Source organism: Sminthopsis crassicaudata, chromosome 3 (assembly GCF_048593235.1).
Source record: "Sminthopsis crassicaudata isolate SCR6 chromosome 3, ASM4859323v1, whole genome shotgun sequence".
Taxonomy (NCBI): domain Eukaryota; kingdom Metazoa; phylum Chordata; class Mammalia; order Dasyuromorphia; family Dasyuridae; genus Sminthopsis; species Sminthopsis crassicaudata.
The window spans coordinates 167,308,835-167,325,861 of NC_133619.1; the positions used below are offsets into that span (position 1 = coordinate 167,308,835).

The 17,027-nt window shown below is 32.2% G+C and overlaps 1 pseudogene; it reads left to right on the forward strand.

Annotated features, from left to right (window-relative positions):
- The first annotated feature begins 8,232 nt into the window (after positions 1–8,232).
- Positions 8,233–16,444, forward strand: LOC141561964 (inositol polyphosphate 5-phosphatase OCRL pseudogene; annotated as a pseudogene).
- The last annotated feature ends 583 nt before the right edge of the window (positions 16,445–17,027 follow it).

A 17,027-nucleotide genomic window follows, 5' to 3' on the forward strand; every position in this document is an offset into this window, starting at 1 on the left:
GTTCCAGACTACATAGGACTTGGAAGTATCACACCTGCTGTGAAGCCACTGAGGAGAGCGAGCATACCATCTGGTAGCTTCCTACTTTAATTATTCTTGCTAAATAGTTTTTTAAAAGAGTCAAAATACTGTCAATTTGTAAATGTAACAACTTTTAAGCCTGTAAATCTTTTAAAACCATGATTTTTAGTTTACTATATGTATTATATATGTATATATGTAATATATGCTATATAGATATATCATAAACATTATATATTAGTATAACATATCATATAGTTTATAGACTACATGTATACACACAAATGTGTATGTATATATGTTTGTGTATATGTTAATTTCCCTGCCAAGGGTGAAGTTTGGTTGTTCAATTTTATTTATGGCTTTTACTATAGCACTAGGAGCACTAATACTAACAATCAGCTGATCAGTACTAGGAATGCCATGGACATTCATTCAGAGACAAGTATATTGTATATGAACATGACAATACGATATGCAAACAGGAGAGGGAATTCCTCTAAAACCTGTACTCTATGTTGAATCTCTTTTATAATAACATTGAACATCATTAAGAAGCCTACATCTCCCTGTTTTAAGCATACAATCAGAAGGTCATTTTAAAAAAAGGTTGTATCTATTGTTCCAGCTTTCAAGAAATCTGTTATTTTGACAAATGCATGTGAGAATACATGGGAGAAGCCTTAAGATGTCATTTTGCTTCACTGAATTTAATGCTTTTTCATAGTAAGCAGACAGTAAGCACAATGGTGTCTTTTATTCTTTATATATTTCAGTCAATTCTATGATAGTAATGATGTGTTTTTCTGTGAAATAAAGCTTACAAAAAATTTTGCCTATTCTCTTCTAATAACCTCTCACTGTATTTTTCTCCATCAAGTAGGTGAGCTGATGTACACAGATTCAGGAATGACTTTGGCATAAGTAGCTAATAATTTCCTTATCTGTTGAAATATGATCAATTTTATTTTTATAGTATTATTCAGTATTTATCATGTACTCACCCATTTGATTCTGTTCTTAAGAGAAAGTAGTCATGCTTTATAGACATAAGTGTTCTGTGTTCTATAGTAGAGCAACTCTCAAAGTGTGGTCCATGGTTGCTGGGGGAAATCTGAGACCCTTTCAAAGTCAATAAATAATACTAAGATTTTTTTTTAATTTTTGTTCTTTCATGAACATACAATAGGGTTTTTCAGAAGCTATATGTCCTGTGAATTAGAGATTTAGTAAGTTTCTGTCATCTTCAGAATTGCATTTTTATCTTATAAATGTATAAAATCAATAATATAATTATACTTGTAATGTGGTACCACTTAATCAAGAAAGGTCTTTTATGTGTACACTTGGCAATAGATACAGGGAATACTGAAATATTGTATCAAATAACTTTTTTTGAATCTCCTAAATAAAAAATGTTGCTATTTGCTCTGATGGGTAAAAGTATTGACACCTTAATAGGCACTAAAACTGGCACCAAATTGTACAAATAGTATTTATATTCTTTACCATTATGCATTCATTTTACACACAAATACATATATATGTACACTCATATATACATATATGGAAACATACATATATACATATATATGTATGTATATTCATTTAAGAATACCCTTGATAAGCAATATAAACAATCTTATTAAAAACTTGACCCTTTAGGACACATATTTTAAAATATTATGTGGAAATAAATGGAAATATATACCCAACACAGCCTTGTATTATTGGTGTTGTGGATAAAAGCATCTTTAAAATCATTTGAATTGTGTATTGAACTAGCCATTTTCATCATGGAATTCCATTTTTACTTAAAAGAATAATTAACAGACTCACTATGATTATTCATTCTTAGGTATTTGGAAGACATTCCCCCCAAATACAAACATTTCCCCCTATCATTTCAAGGAAAACAACTGATTAGTATTTGTTGCCTGAATTAAAATTTGAGTTTTTGACTAAAAATTAGAATTTTGTAAAGTATATACATACATATATATATATATATATATATATATATATATATATATATACCACAGTGGACTTCATACTTCTCAATATTTGATTACTTTTCTGATGAAATCAGTGATGACATTAATAAATGTTATTTATAAAATATTGAGCAGTGAAATACATCAACATTTAAAATATCTGCATAATCCAGTGAACCAATTTTCCAATGACCAATGCATGATGTTACAAAATCAAACATACGTAAAACATCCATTCAGAGGGAAGGGAGACCAGTGAATTTTAAAGTAACAGAGTATAAAGAATTTATTGAAATGGTTTCAGATGCAACTACTAGTTTTTAATTTTCATATAGTAACAAATGAGGATATTCACAATTACCTGAAAAGCAATTAAAATGTTCACCCTTTTTTCAACTACTTATTGGTATGAGGCCAGAATTAAAAAAAATATATACACATACACACATAATACATACATACATGTGTATGTCTATAGACAGATGTACACAATACACATATATACACACTAATACATACACATATACATCCACATATTTGTCTCTAGATATGTGAGTATGCATGTATATATATATATAAAACAACAGATTAAATATAAAAGTAGGTGAATCCATCTTTCTTTTATTAATCTAGACAGTAAAGAGATTTGTTAAAATGTAAAATAATACAATTTTTCATTTTGGAAAATATAGGATTTTTTCAATAAAAATATGCCACTTGATTAAACATGAAATGGATTCATTATTTAAATAAATTATAAAGTATTTTAAAGTTTAATCAGTTTTAATTTTTAATATGGAAAACATCAACATATATGTCCCATAGAAAGTCAGGCTTTTTGGGTTACTCAATAATTTTTCAATGTATAAAGGGATCCTGAGACCAAAAAAGTTTGAGAACCACTGGTATATTCCTCTCTCATTCCTTATAAGTCATTTTATCTATTTTCCTCTATTCTCAGCTATACCCACTTTTGAAATGTAGTCACCAATTTTTCAAGCATAAATAAAATGGAAGATCTTGTTCGGTTCTTAGGAACATTTTTGTACTTCATCCTCTGCACCAACTCTTGGTGTATGAACTACAATATTTTCATCTTGGTCTTTTTTTCAAATTTTCTGGTCTCTAGACAAGATTATAGCACTGGCCATTCTTACTTCATGTGAGGAACATAAAGCCCAACACAATTAGTAATGATTTTGGCCAAAAATGTGCTTTGATCCTTTGTTTATTCATCTATAAAATAGGAGGTTGTACTACATATCTAAGGTTCCTTTTTAATTTTAAAATACAATCATCTCTACAAAATATAAGGTTGTTTTTTTTTGTTTGTTTGTTTGTTTGTTTTTTTTTTTGAGGCTGGGGTTAAGTGACTTGCCCAGGGTCACACAGCTACGAAGTGTTAAGAGATAAGATTTGAACTCTGGTCCTCCTGAATTCAAGGCTGGCACTCTATCCACTGCGCCACCTAGCTGCCCCTATAAGGTTTCTTTTTAATTTTACAATATAATCATCTCTACAAAAATATAGTGACTTTTTGGGTTATCATTGCTGCTATTATACAGAACAATAACTTAAAATGTCTTTTTTCCCATTGGACTACATATTTTAGTTAGAAAATACTTAAAGATCATCTAGAATAAATCCCTTTCTTTTTATTGATGAATATCTTGAGTGAGTTCTAGTGTATATTTCTCCCTCCCCCTGAATTGCTTCTGTATTTCAGACAGGCAATTGTCTAGCATCTTATCCAAACATCTCAGAAAATGACATTATCCATAAGGCAATACATTCAAAAATTTTTTAACACTATTAATTCTTGGGAAGTAGTCCTTACATCCCAAATTTGCTTGCTATGAGATTTCTACCTACGGATTCTAGATCCTTTCTCTTAGAGATACAGAGTTTGAACTCTCTGACATGATAAGCTTTTAAGTATTTGAAGATATTTGACATTGATGTGTTTTTAGAATACTCTTATTGCTACATCAACCATTTTCCAACAAATTAGGAATGATTATAACATCAGATAACTTTTTCACTTTTATAGTTTGCCACTTATTAAGTGAATGGAAATATGTTTTAACATCAATCATCTGGAACCAGTGTTACTCTTTGTACTTACTTGAATTCTGTTGTATTTAAAAGTTGTTTTCATATACATTATTGGTGGTTTTTTTCACTTTGAATCATTTTATATATTTTTGGATATTTCTTCATTTTTTTATTTCCTACACTTAAATGTCTTTCCACATTTCTTATAATTTTTCCCACATTATAAATTTTTCATATTTTTTCATTTATGACACAGTAATATATACTATAGTAATTATAATAATTTTGAAATATGATAACATATAATAATTTTATTAATATGATAACATATTCAGTAATCAGCAATTTAGTAACTTATATAATCACCATTAATTTTAAAGAATGTTTGGATCACTTCACAGTTCCACCAAGAATGCATTAGTAGATCTGCCTTTACAAATCAATTTAAATATTGATAGGTTACAGTTTTTGAAGCATAATTTTCAATTTGAGGTCCTACCTCAAAAATGTTTAAATTTGCATGAATTTTTCCCATTTAATGTATTTATAATAAAGTATTCTTATCCTTATAAAGATTTTTTTTTAATTTACTGAGGATTTTAGAATCAGATTTTTATCAGGGAGATGTACTTTTTAAATTTTTTAATTAATTAAAATTGTGTCTTTATCTTTTATCATCACATCTATTTCTTTTCTATTGATAGATTTTCTTTTACTTTTTCTTATAAAAGATAAGTTCCATTTTCTGTGCTTATGATGTAATGTTTCCAATTTAGGTTACTTATGCATTTACAATGTATTATATTATATAGCTTAAGTTGATAATCTAAATATATTTTTCAAAAAACACTGTTTTAAATGTTTTCTTATAGTTATTGTCAGCTGAAGAGTTCTTAATCCAGTAATTTGAAGCTTTGTTCTTATGAAACACTGGGCTGCTTTCATAGTTTCTCTTTCTTTTCTTTTTTTTAAAGGTCTGGCTTATTTAATGTATTCCACTGAATTATTTTCAAATTTATTGAGCCACTACAAAATAGTTTTTTTCTTACAATTACCACTTTAAAATCCAGTTTCAAAACTAGAAATTTTATTCTTCAATAACTCTTTTTTTCCCCTTTATATTCTTGGTTTGTTGTTCCTCCAAATATTTTTTTCACATTGTTTAATTCTGGAAAATAGTTTGGTGTTTTGACTGATGTTAAACTAAACTTGTAGATTAATTGGAGAAATATATACATATTTAATCCATCAGAATAGCCTAGCTACAGCATTAAATATCTTTTAAACTCTTTAAATCTTTCAAGTCTGTTTTGCAGTAGCATTTATATTTTATGTCATTGGGGAAATTAACTCTCAGATATTTCACACATTTTGTAATTATTTTAAATGGAATTTCTAGATTTCTTTTCCTCCTGATTTTTGTTAATAGTATACAGAAATAGTAATAACTTAGAATGAGGGTTTATTTTGTATCTTGCTACTTTGCTGAAATTATTACTCATTTAAATTAACTTCTTAATTGATATGCTAAAATTTCCTAATTAATAGTATCATATTGCCTGTAATAGAGTAATTTTGTTTTCCTATTTGTTATTGTTTTATTTTCATTCTTTCTCCTGTCTTCTTTTGGCAGCTATATTTTTTAGCATTATGTACAATAGTAGTGAAGAGAGGGGATATCCTTGCTGAGTTTCTGAACTTATTGTGTCAGCTTCAAGTTATTCTCCACTAAAATGAATAATACTTTTAGGTTCTTATTTTCCTCATTCTAAATATTCCCAATTTCTTCAATTATTCCTTACAAACTTTTCAACATCTAGAATATACCAATAGTCTTCAAATCCAAAATTAAGACAAAATGGGAGCCATTAGTGTTTGGACTCCAGAACATAAATTTAGAACAAAAATGAGCATTTTCAAGTGTGTGCCTTAAGTTATGATTTATTTGTTGTTTGTACAATAACTTTTTAATTTAATGTAATCAAAATTAACCATTTTATCCTCTATGAATTTTTCTTATTGATCATGAACTCTTCTCCCATCTAGAGACTTAATGAGCAATTTCTTTCTGCTCTATTAATTTTTTTATGAGATAACTTTTTACATATAAATCATATGGTCAGTTTAAATTTACATTGGTATATGATAGGAAGTGTTTCTATACTTAGTTTCTGTCAAAATTTCTAAGTTTTTCCAATGCTTTTTGTCAATTAATGACAAATATTTTCTTCAAAAGCTGGTTGAGTTTGTCAAACAACAAATTGCCATATTCATTTGTTTCTATTTTTTGTATACAATATCTATTTCACTGATCACTCTCTATATATCTTACCCAGTACCAAATTATTCTGTTGCTTATAGTTTTTGTAGTATAATTTGAGAGCTGGTACCCTTAAATACCCATTTTTACAAATTGATTCTCATGATTGCCATGACTTTTTGTTCCTCTAGGTGAATTTCTATAATTTTTTTGGTAGTTTGGTATTGCAGTGAATAAATAAATTAATTTAACCAATATTATGATTTTATATCTGTTCAGACTTCCCATGAGAAATTAATATTTTTCCAACTATTTAGATCTATTTTTATTTGTGTGAAAAATATTTTGAAATTATGTTCATGCAATTTCTGGGAATTGCATGGAAAACTCAACAAAAATTTAAAGTTATCTGTAGTTATCTTAAGTGGAATTTTTCCTTCTACATCTTTCTGCTGAGTTTTGTTGGTAATATACAGAAATGCTAATTTGTGGGGGTTTATTTTATAACCTTCAATTTTTCCTTATTTGTTTTCTTTTTTTGGAGAAAAGAATTTAAATGTTATGCTATCGGGTACATATTGTTGTTATGCATTCATTTCAGTTGTGTTCAAGACTCCATTTAGGGTTTTCTTGGCTAAGATACTAGAATGGAAAACAATGAAGATGAGACTAAAGATTAGAAAGAAGTATACACACAACAGTAGCTTTGAAACCATAATTTGTACTTATTGTAAATGTAAAGCAAAAATAAATAGTGGATAAAAGAGATCAGTATTTTCAGGTAAAGTTTGCTTTTTTCTTTTCTACTACATATATAGAAACAACCATTTTGTTTGGTATTTGTTAATTTGTGAATAAAAATAAATTTTAAAAGGAAACCACTTCCTTCTGCTCCTCCCAACCCCCACCAAAAAAAAAGAAAAAAAGAAATTTCCAGCTTTACATGGAATCTTTCCAATGCTATTTATTCTAATGTAGCCATCACTCATCAAATATTTATTAAGCTTTATCAGTGCTCCATCTTCAATATTGTACCCAAATTAAATGATACTTTAGCTCTAATATTCTGATTTTTACACATATTTGACATAAAATGTTCTAAGATGTATTAGTAATTTTGGTGAGCATTTGATTTATACAAAGGTTGTAGTCAATTCTTAGTTCTTTTTCATATAAATTTCTTTTAGGCTTACATTTCCTTTAACCTGTGCTTGTACAATTCATATTTCTAAGGTAAGTTTGAAAGGATTTCTATTGTATTTATTTTATTTTATTGTATTTATTTTATTAAGCTGCCCTCTATCTTTACTTTGATGGAGAAGATCCAACAGTGTCCAAGCTGAAGAGGAATTTGTTGTGGATGGTAAAGTCCTCCCAATGCTTCTGTTTGTTAATGGCAGTGTATTATTTGATGATGGTCTAAAAAACATTGCAAAGATTCCTAGAAGAGAGAAAAATAATTTATAAAAATTTGATTTGAGTATGCACACAAGAAAGATCAAATTAATAAAGAATGTATATTGTCCAAATTATGACATATAATTGAAGAATCTGATCATGAGTATGTATATCTGTTTTAGACAATATAAATAGAAAATAATTTGGATCCAGAGTTGAACAGAAGGAAAAAAAAAAGACTGATTAATTTTAGGAAATTACAGGTTCTTTTTAATGACCCTAACCACCTCCCATAAGATGTCAAATGTTTTTTAATGTCAATATTCTATTTCTGATGTTATGTGGTAGAAAGACATTGAATATAACTTTACCAAAAATGAAAATAAATATCATACACATAGTGAAATATGAACAGGTTATACACATAATCAAGACAAAATGTTGAAAGAAGTAAAGATGTTATGATTAGAAAGATTGATCATGTGTCAAAGGCAAAGAATAGCAATGGGTAAATAGCTGATTCTTCCCTGATAACCTTGTGAAAAGATAAAGCAAAAAGAAAACAAAGAAATCCTCCTTGAACATTTTTTTAAGACTTCTCTATAGAAAATTTATTGGAGGCTATGCATAAGAAAAACAATAGGATGTAGACATGAATGGTGTTGCTATTTGCAATATTTCAGTAAAAAACTCCATTTGTGAGATTACATGTACATTTAAGAATTTGAATAATTTTATCTCTGAAGTTCCTCCAGACATGGTTCTCTTAGTTTCTATAAGTGTTATGCCATGTCGAGATCTTTTGAAATCCTAATTCTCTCATGTAATAATGCACTTAGTATGCTTCCAATAAATTTAATATGTATGCCATTTTAGTCTTTATCCAGATGCTCTATTTAAAAAATTGACCAGGTATAGACTAAGTTCAGAAGAATGTTGTACATTATTAAACATCACTCTTAAGATTAATATCAACTCATTAATAAGTGTTCATTGGGTAACGTTTTTCAACTAGTTGTACATCAAGCCAGTTATAGTATGATATAATATCATTAATTCCATAGGAATACGATATTTTATGTGTTTTTGAATTTCATGTTTAGTCGATCTTGACATTCTAATACTACTCAAGTAAGCCTATATAAAAAAATGAAATGCAGTTACTTTGGCATGACTTATCCTTAGTAAACCTGTGATGGTTGCTAGGGATCAACAATATTTTTATTGAATGCTCATTAAACATGTGTTAAGTAATCCATTTTAGAATGTTCATATTAATTAATATTAGTCTCACTTCTCTGAAATTTCTGGAATTAATTTTTCTTGCTTTAAAAAAATCAAGATAATAGCTGTTTCTGCCCCTTCCCCCTTCCCAATTTTCTGGCTCCTCTCCTGTTCTTGGTAGTTCCTCAAAGAATACAGGTCAACATTTCAATATGCAAATATTTCAACACTTTGGGTTCCCTGTCTCTGTCTCATATTCTGATTGGTATACTATGGCAAATTATCAAGGTTGGTTTTTTTTGAAACATTCAATTCTTAATGAAAGTTCTTTTTTTTTTTTTTTTATTCATTTTTCCAAATTATCCCCTCCCTCCCTCCACTCCCTCCCTCCGATGGCAGGTAATCCCATACATTTTACATGTGTTACAATATAACCTAGATACAATATATGTGTGTAAATACCATTTTCTTGTTGCACATTAATTATTAGCTTCCGAAGGTATAAGTAACCTGGGTAGATAGACAGTAGTGCTAACAATTTACATTCGCTTCCCAGTGTTCCTTCTCTGGGTATAGTTATTTCTGTCCATCTTAATGAAAGTTCTTAATGACTCATCCCACTATAGTAAGTAGACTCTGGCCATATTCCTCATATACTTTTATACCCATTTTAGTCTTTCATTTTGAACTTATACTTTATAGTAGGTCCCCTTTTACTTCTGTGCAATTGGTTCAGTTATGCTGATAGACAAACCTTGCAACCAATAGACAAAGCATGAATACCTAAATGACACCATGAAAATGAAATAGATTATAATTTAACAGACAAGAAAAGCCTGCCTACCAGTTTGGAAGTCATTTCCAAATCAAGTATCTACATATTTTCAGATCATTTGATTATTAGAATAAAGATAAGAATCAGTTCAAATTAAAAGAAAAACAACCACAACAATGAAAAGATATGAAGCAATTTTAACCTGTCCTATCTATTGATGCCAGAAATAGGAAAATGATAAAAGAACAATTCCTAAAAACAGCTATCACCATTTACAAACCATTGCAAATTAAAATAGTCAAAATAATCTAGAAATTTCTCAATCAGGAAATATTTCCTCTCTTTTTCAAGCAGAATGATGTGGCACTCACAGAAGCATGAGTAAAGAATATAAAATCATTTGTAAAGTATTAGAGAAGTGACTAGTGGAAGATTTTATTATTAGTACTTTATAGAAAAATAACAAATGGTATAATGAAAAATAATTTTACAGGAAGGTTGGTGAGAAACTCAGATAATCAATCAATCAGTCATTCAATTAATCACCAAGCATGTATCTAGTGTGTGCAGAAGTAAGCACTGGACATAAAAAAACAAAATCGTAATTGTCTCCTTCAGGGAACTTGTTTTCTTTGGATAGAATAACAATAAGTATACATAAAAGTGTATTCAAAGTATATCTAAAATGAATTCAAAGCAATGTGAAAGGAGGCAAAAGAACTTGAGGGAGATAGGAAAGATTTCAGGGTCAAGTGGTCCTTTGAAGGATTTCAGGGATTCTAAGGATTAAAGATGAGAACCAGAACACTCTGAATTAGATATTTAAGGATGAAATTGGAAAGAGGAATGCCATTGAACAGACAGGTTGTAGATAATGGATGGATAGAATTTTTTAAAAACTTTTTTCTCTATCAGCAACTCTGGATTTAATGAACAAAGCTGTTGTTGTTGCTGCTGTAGTTGTCATTAATGCCTCTAAGATTAGTGTTCCTAGTGTGCTTCATCAAGATGTAGGAACAATATATGAGTATTGACCCTTACTGACATATACAATTATTTCAAAGAAGCTGTGGTGGATACTTTGCATGTAACATTAAGAATAATTAATATATGACAGAGCAAGATTGCCATGGGTGTGGATGAGAGAATTTAGGTGTTTTAGTGGCATGTGAGTCATTTTACAAAAGACTAAATTTGTCTCCAAAAATTCTCAAAAATTTAACTTCCAAATGAACCATATTGAGGCTTCATATTAATCTAATCCTAAGAAAAAAGCATGTCCAGAAGAGGTCAGGTTCAAATCACACTCACACATACACGCATCCTAAAGGAGGAATAATATTTCAGAATCACCTCAGATAGTGTTAGAAATCACCCTGGGATTCTTGTTAGTTCATCAGTAGCCATATATGCTACTTTGCCAAATGTTTCTACTTGAATCTCTGAAAAAAACTGATTCTGCTAAGAATCTGGATGAAGTTTTCTCTGGTAATGGAATGGAAATAAGTTACTAAACATAATAGAAAGATTTTTGCATATAGAATATATATTTGAACATGCATATATGTGTATATATGAGAACATGCACATGCATGTATATATGTATGCAGGTTTGTGTCTTTATGTGTATGCTTCACAGGGGGATGGGGCATTTGATATATGCAAATGTAGAAAACAAAATATGGCTAAGTAAACCATTAATAGATATATGTAAGTACAAAAGTCTCCATTCCTTCTCCCTCTCCAAAGCTAGTACAATTGAGTGCTAGAGCAAAATTATATAGTGAACTCAAGTTATTAGAATTAATGATCTATATCCTAATCAAATCTCTGAAGAATTTTATATTGCTCTTAAAGGGTTTCTATCTTTTCCAGTGTGGTAAATCTTTAGATACTCTAAAGGGAACATTTTACAAACACATAAAGAAATTGATACTAGTTTCTCTTTAAGAACAAAAGAAGTGAATGATTAAAAAAAAGATACAGAGGAACTAAAGGAGAAAATTATATTTTTCTCTTTTGCTTTATTTTTTTAATTTTTAATTTTATTTTTTCTTTCTTTTTTTTTAAAACAAAGCTTTTGTGTTTTTAAAACATAGGCATGGATAATTTTTTCAACATTAACCCTTGGAAAAAATTGTGTTCCAATTCACATCCTCCTTTCCCCACTCCCTCCCCTAGATGGCAAATAGTCTAAAATATGTTAAACATGGTAGAAATATATGTTAAAACCAACATATCCATACATATTTATACAATTATATTGCTGGACAAGAAAAATAATATCAAACAAGAAAAAAATGAGAAAGAAAATGAAATGCAAGCAAACAACAACAAAAAGAATGAAAATGTTATGTTGTGAACCATCCCCAGTTCTCACAGTCCTCTCTCTGGATGTAGATGGCTCTTTTCATCACAAGATCATTGGAACTAGTTTGAATCATCTCATTGTTGAAGAAAGTCACATCCATCAGAACTGATCATCATATAATCTTCTTGTTGCTATGTACAATGATCCTGGTCCTGCTCATTTCACTCAGCATCAATTCATGTCAGTCTCTCCAGCCCTCTCTGAAATCATCCTGCTGAATGTTTCTTACAGAACAATAATTCCATATTCCATAACATTCACATATCATAACTTATTTAGCCATTCTTCAACTGGGCATCCACTCAGTTTCCAGTTTCTTGCTACTACACAAAGGGCTTCCATAAACATTCTTGCACATGTGGGACCCTTTCCCTCCTTTAAGATCTCTTTCAGATATAAGCCAGTAGTAACACTGATCAAAGGGTACGCACAGTTTGATAACTCTTTGGACATAGTTCCAAATTGCTCTCCAAAACAGTTGGATCTGTTCACAATTCCACAAACAATGTATTAGTGTCCCAGTTTTCCCACATCTCCTCCAACATTCATCATTATCTTTTCCTGTCATCTTAGCCACGATAAGAGGTGTATAGTGGTACTTCAGAGTTGTTTTAATTTGCATTTCTCTAATCAATAGTGATTTAGAGCACCTTTTCATACAATTAGAAATAGTTTCAATTTCTTCATCTGAAAATTGTCTGTTCATATCCTTTGGCCATTTATTAATTGGAGAATGGCTTGAGTTCTTATAAATTTACATCAGTTCTCTATATATTTTAGAAATGAGGCTTTATCTGAACCCTTGAATACAAATATGTTTTCCCAATTTATTGCTTCCCTTCTAATCTTTTAGTTTTGTTTGTACAAAAACTTTTCAACTTAATATAATTAAAATTATCTATTTTGTGATCAATAATGAGCTCCATCTCTTTTTTGGTCACAAATCCCTTTCTCTACAGATCTGAGAGGTAAACTATCCTATGTTCTTCAAATGTGCTTATAATACCATTTTTTATGTCTAGATCATGAACTCATTTCCATCTTATCTTGGTATATAGTGTTAGGTGTGGGTCAATGCCATACTGGTTTTCAATTTTCCTGGCAGTTTTTGTCAAATAGTGAGTTCTTATCCCAAACATTGAGGTCTTTGGTTTTTTTGTCAAATGGTAGATTACTATACTATTTAGTCCTGTGAACCTGACCTAGTCCACTGATCAACTACTTGTTTTTTAGCTAGTACTAAATGGTTTGATGACCGCTGCTTTATAATATGGTAAAACTTTTTATTTTCAAAACATATGCATAAATAATTTTCAACATTCATCCTTGCAAACCTTTAGGTTCTAAATTGTTTTCTATCTCCCTTCCTCATGTTTCTTCCATTAATGGCAAATAATCATGTCAAATTATATGTTAAACATGCACAACTCTTCTATATACATTTCCACAATTATCATGCTACACAAGAAAAAATCAGATCAAAAAAGGGGAAAAATGAGAAAGAAAATAAATTGCAAGCAAACAACAACAAAAAGAGTGAAGATGCTACAATACAGTTTATACTCAGTGATCTACACTCAGTCCCCACAGTCCTTTCTTTAGGTACACGTGGCTTTCTCCATCATAAGACCTTTGAAATTGTCTTGAATCACCTCACTGTTGAAAAGAGCCATGTCTATCAGAATTGATCATCATATAATCTCATTGCTATGAACTTCACCTAGCATCAATTCATGTAAGTCTCTCCAGGTTTTTCTGAAATCATTTTGTGTTAGGTTCTTACTAAGTGCTAATGAGATAATGAGATAGTAGGTTCTTACTAGGTGCTAAGTCAGTACTTAACAATTCTCTAGTTCTGGCCTTTAGGGGGAGTTTTATCCCTTTGAACTTCTGGGGAGGAGCTTGCATGCTTAGGAGGAGCAAGTTCATTGGTTGAGGTATTTTTTTCCAGAAGCCTCTGAATTATTCCACGCCCATTCTCTGGGAGGATAAAGGAGGCAACATTGAGCAAGGAAAAGTGTCTCTACTCTAGGTCAGAGTTGGCGGCTAGATACAGGAAGAAGAATCTGGCTGAGAGATTGAGTTGAGACAGTAGATCTCCTCCCAGAGAGCAATGGGCAATCTCTGGAGACAACAGAACATTACATATTGGCGTCTACAACGTGGGGCCAGGACTTTTGCTTATCCTGAAAAGGACTTATTCTGAGCCCTTCAGAGGAGCTAGCCGGGACCTTGGCATTTTGGCATCCTGAACAGCGACCAGCACCTTGAGGAAGTTCCTGGGGCCCAACATCCATCCCGGAATGAGGCAGGAGCTCATCGGGCTGATTGCAGCAAAAAGAGAAAAGGAGTATGTCAATTTCTGTACTTTAGATTCTTTGTTGGAATGTGGAACGTGAATGGCCAGTCTCTGGACAGTGGGCTGGAACTGTGGCTCAATTGTGATCAGGACCCCAGGACATCTACTGCCTCAGATTCCAGGAGCTGGATTTGAGCATGGAGACATGGAGGCCTTCTTCTACCTGGAATCGGCCAAAGAGCAGGAGTGGCTGGTGTCTGTGAAGCAGGCTTTGCACTTCAAGTCAAGTACAAGAAGGTTCAGCTGGTGAGCCTGGTGGGGATGTTGCTGCTGATATTCGCCAGGAAGGATCGCTGCGGCCACATCTAGGACGTGGTGACTGACACCGTGGGGATGGGGCTCATGGGGAAAATGGGGAACAAGGGAGCTGTGGCTGTGAGGTTCATGTTCCACACCATGGCGGTTTGCATTGTCAATTCCCATCTGGCGGCCCAGGTGGAGGACGTGGAAGGCAGAAATCAGGACTACAAGGACATCTGCACCTGGATGAACTTCTTCGTCCCAAATCAGAGCCACCTGAATATCATGACACACGACATTGTCATTTGGTTGGGAGATCTGAACTACAGGCTGTACATACACAACGCCAAAGAAGTGAACCGGCTCATCGCTAAGAACGACCTTCAGAAGCTCTTGAAGCTGGACCAGCTGAATGTTCAGTGCACGATTAAAAAGCCTTCCTGGACTTTACAGAAGGAGAGATTAGGTTCATCCCCACGTACAAGTTTGACAGTAAAACAGACAGGTGGGATTCCATTGGGAAGTGCCGCATTCCCGAGTGGTGTGACCGAATCCTCTGGAAGGGGACAAACATTAATCAGGTCCGCTACCAGAGTCACATGGGGTTGAAAACCAGCGATCACAAACCTGTCAGTTCCCTCTTCCTTATTGTAGTGAAGATTGTAAATGACAGGAGATACCAGGAAATATTTGAAGACAGTGCTCAACTCATAAACAGAATGGAAAATTACTTTCTTCCTTCAGTAGCAGTCAGCAAGAAAGAATTTAGGTTTAAAAATGTGAAATTTCGGCAGCTGCAAAAGCAGAAATTGCAGATCACTAACAAAGGTCAGGGTCCCTGTCATTTTTCCTTCATCTTTAAGCTCAGGGACAAGCACTACTGCAAACCATGGCTTCAAGCCAAGCCCTGTGATGGCTACTAGGAGCTAAATGAGACGTTAGACATTTTCTTGAGTGTCTATGTTAATAAAGAGTCTGTGCCGGTCCTGAATGCTGGGGAAGATAATATGAAAGATATTCTCGTCCTTCACTTGGATCAAGGCAAAGATTACTTCTTGACCATCAGTGGCACTTACCTTCAAAGTTGTTGTGGGACGTCCTTGGTAACTTTGTGCCAGCTGAGAAGACCAATCAGAGAAGTTCCTGTTTCCAAACTCTAGACTTGGAGACGACTTCTTTGGAGGAGAATGTCGGTGAAAAGCTCCTTCAGATCCCCAAGGAACTCTGGCTCTTAGTGAACCATTTATATAAACATGCCTGTGACCAGAAGGATTTGTTCCAGACTCCTGGGTCACAAATAGAAGTTCAAAAAATTATTGATTGTTTGGATACTAGCATTCTTAAATTAAATTAATACCTGGCAGTAATCACTCAAAATAGAGTGATACTCCTCATCTTCCTGGAAGCCTTGCCAGAGCCTGTTATCTGTTATGAAGTATATCAACGATGCCTCCTCTATTCACATGACTACCGACTCTGCCAACAAGTAATTTCACACCTTCTGCAGTATCACAGAAACGTTTTCTGGTATCTGATAACTTTCCTTCAAGAACTCTTAAGGGACTCTGAAACTAACAGCATTAATGCCAATATGCTCGCCAATCTTTTCTCAAGTCTTCTACTACAGCCTCCATCTAATCTAAAGGCAAGACAGATTCAGAACAACCACCCATGTGCTGTCCAGTTTCTCTTGGGCTTCTTGCTTGGAGGTGATAAACCTAACAATCTTGCTGATCATTTCTTATAGGACAATAATATTCCATAACATTCACATACCATAACTTATTCAGCTATTCTCTAATTGATGGGCATCCACTCAGCTTCCAGTTTCTTGCCACTACAACAGGTTTAGTAGAAATACTCCTGGATTAAAGATTGATGCACAGATTGATAGCTCTTTGGGCATAGTTCCATATTGTTCTCCAGAATGATTGGGTCAGTTTACAACTCCACCAACAATGTCCCAGTTTTCACACATCCCTTCAAACATTCATCATTATTTTTTCCTGTCATCTTAGCCAATCTGAGAAGTATGTAGTGGTCCCTCAGAGTTGACTTAATTTGCATTTCTCTGACCAATAGTGATTTAGAGTATTTTTTCTTATGACTAGAAATGGTTTTAATTTATTCATCTGAAAATTAACTGTTCTTATCTTTTGACAATTTATCAATTGCAGAATGATTTGTATTCTTATAAATTTGAGCCAATTATCTATATAGCAAATTCTCTCTTATCTACGTTTAGTGATCTTGAACAAAAATTGTGTATAAATCAGCTAAAATAGAGTTTCTGAAAACTGTTCTTCTTGGAGAAAAAGAAGTAGGAAAGT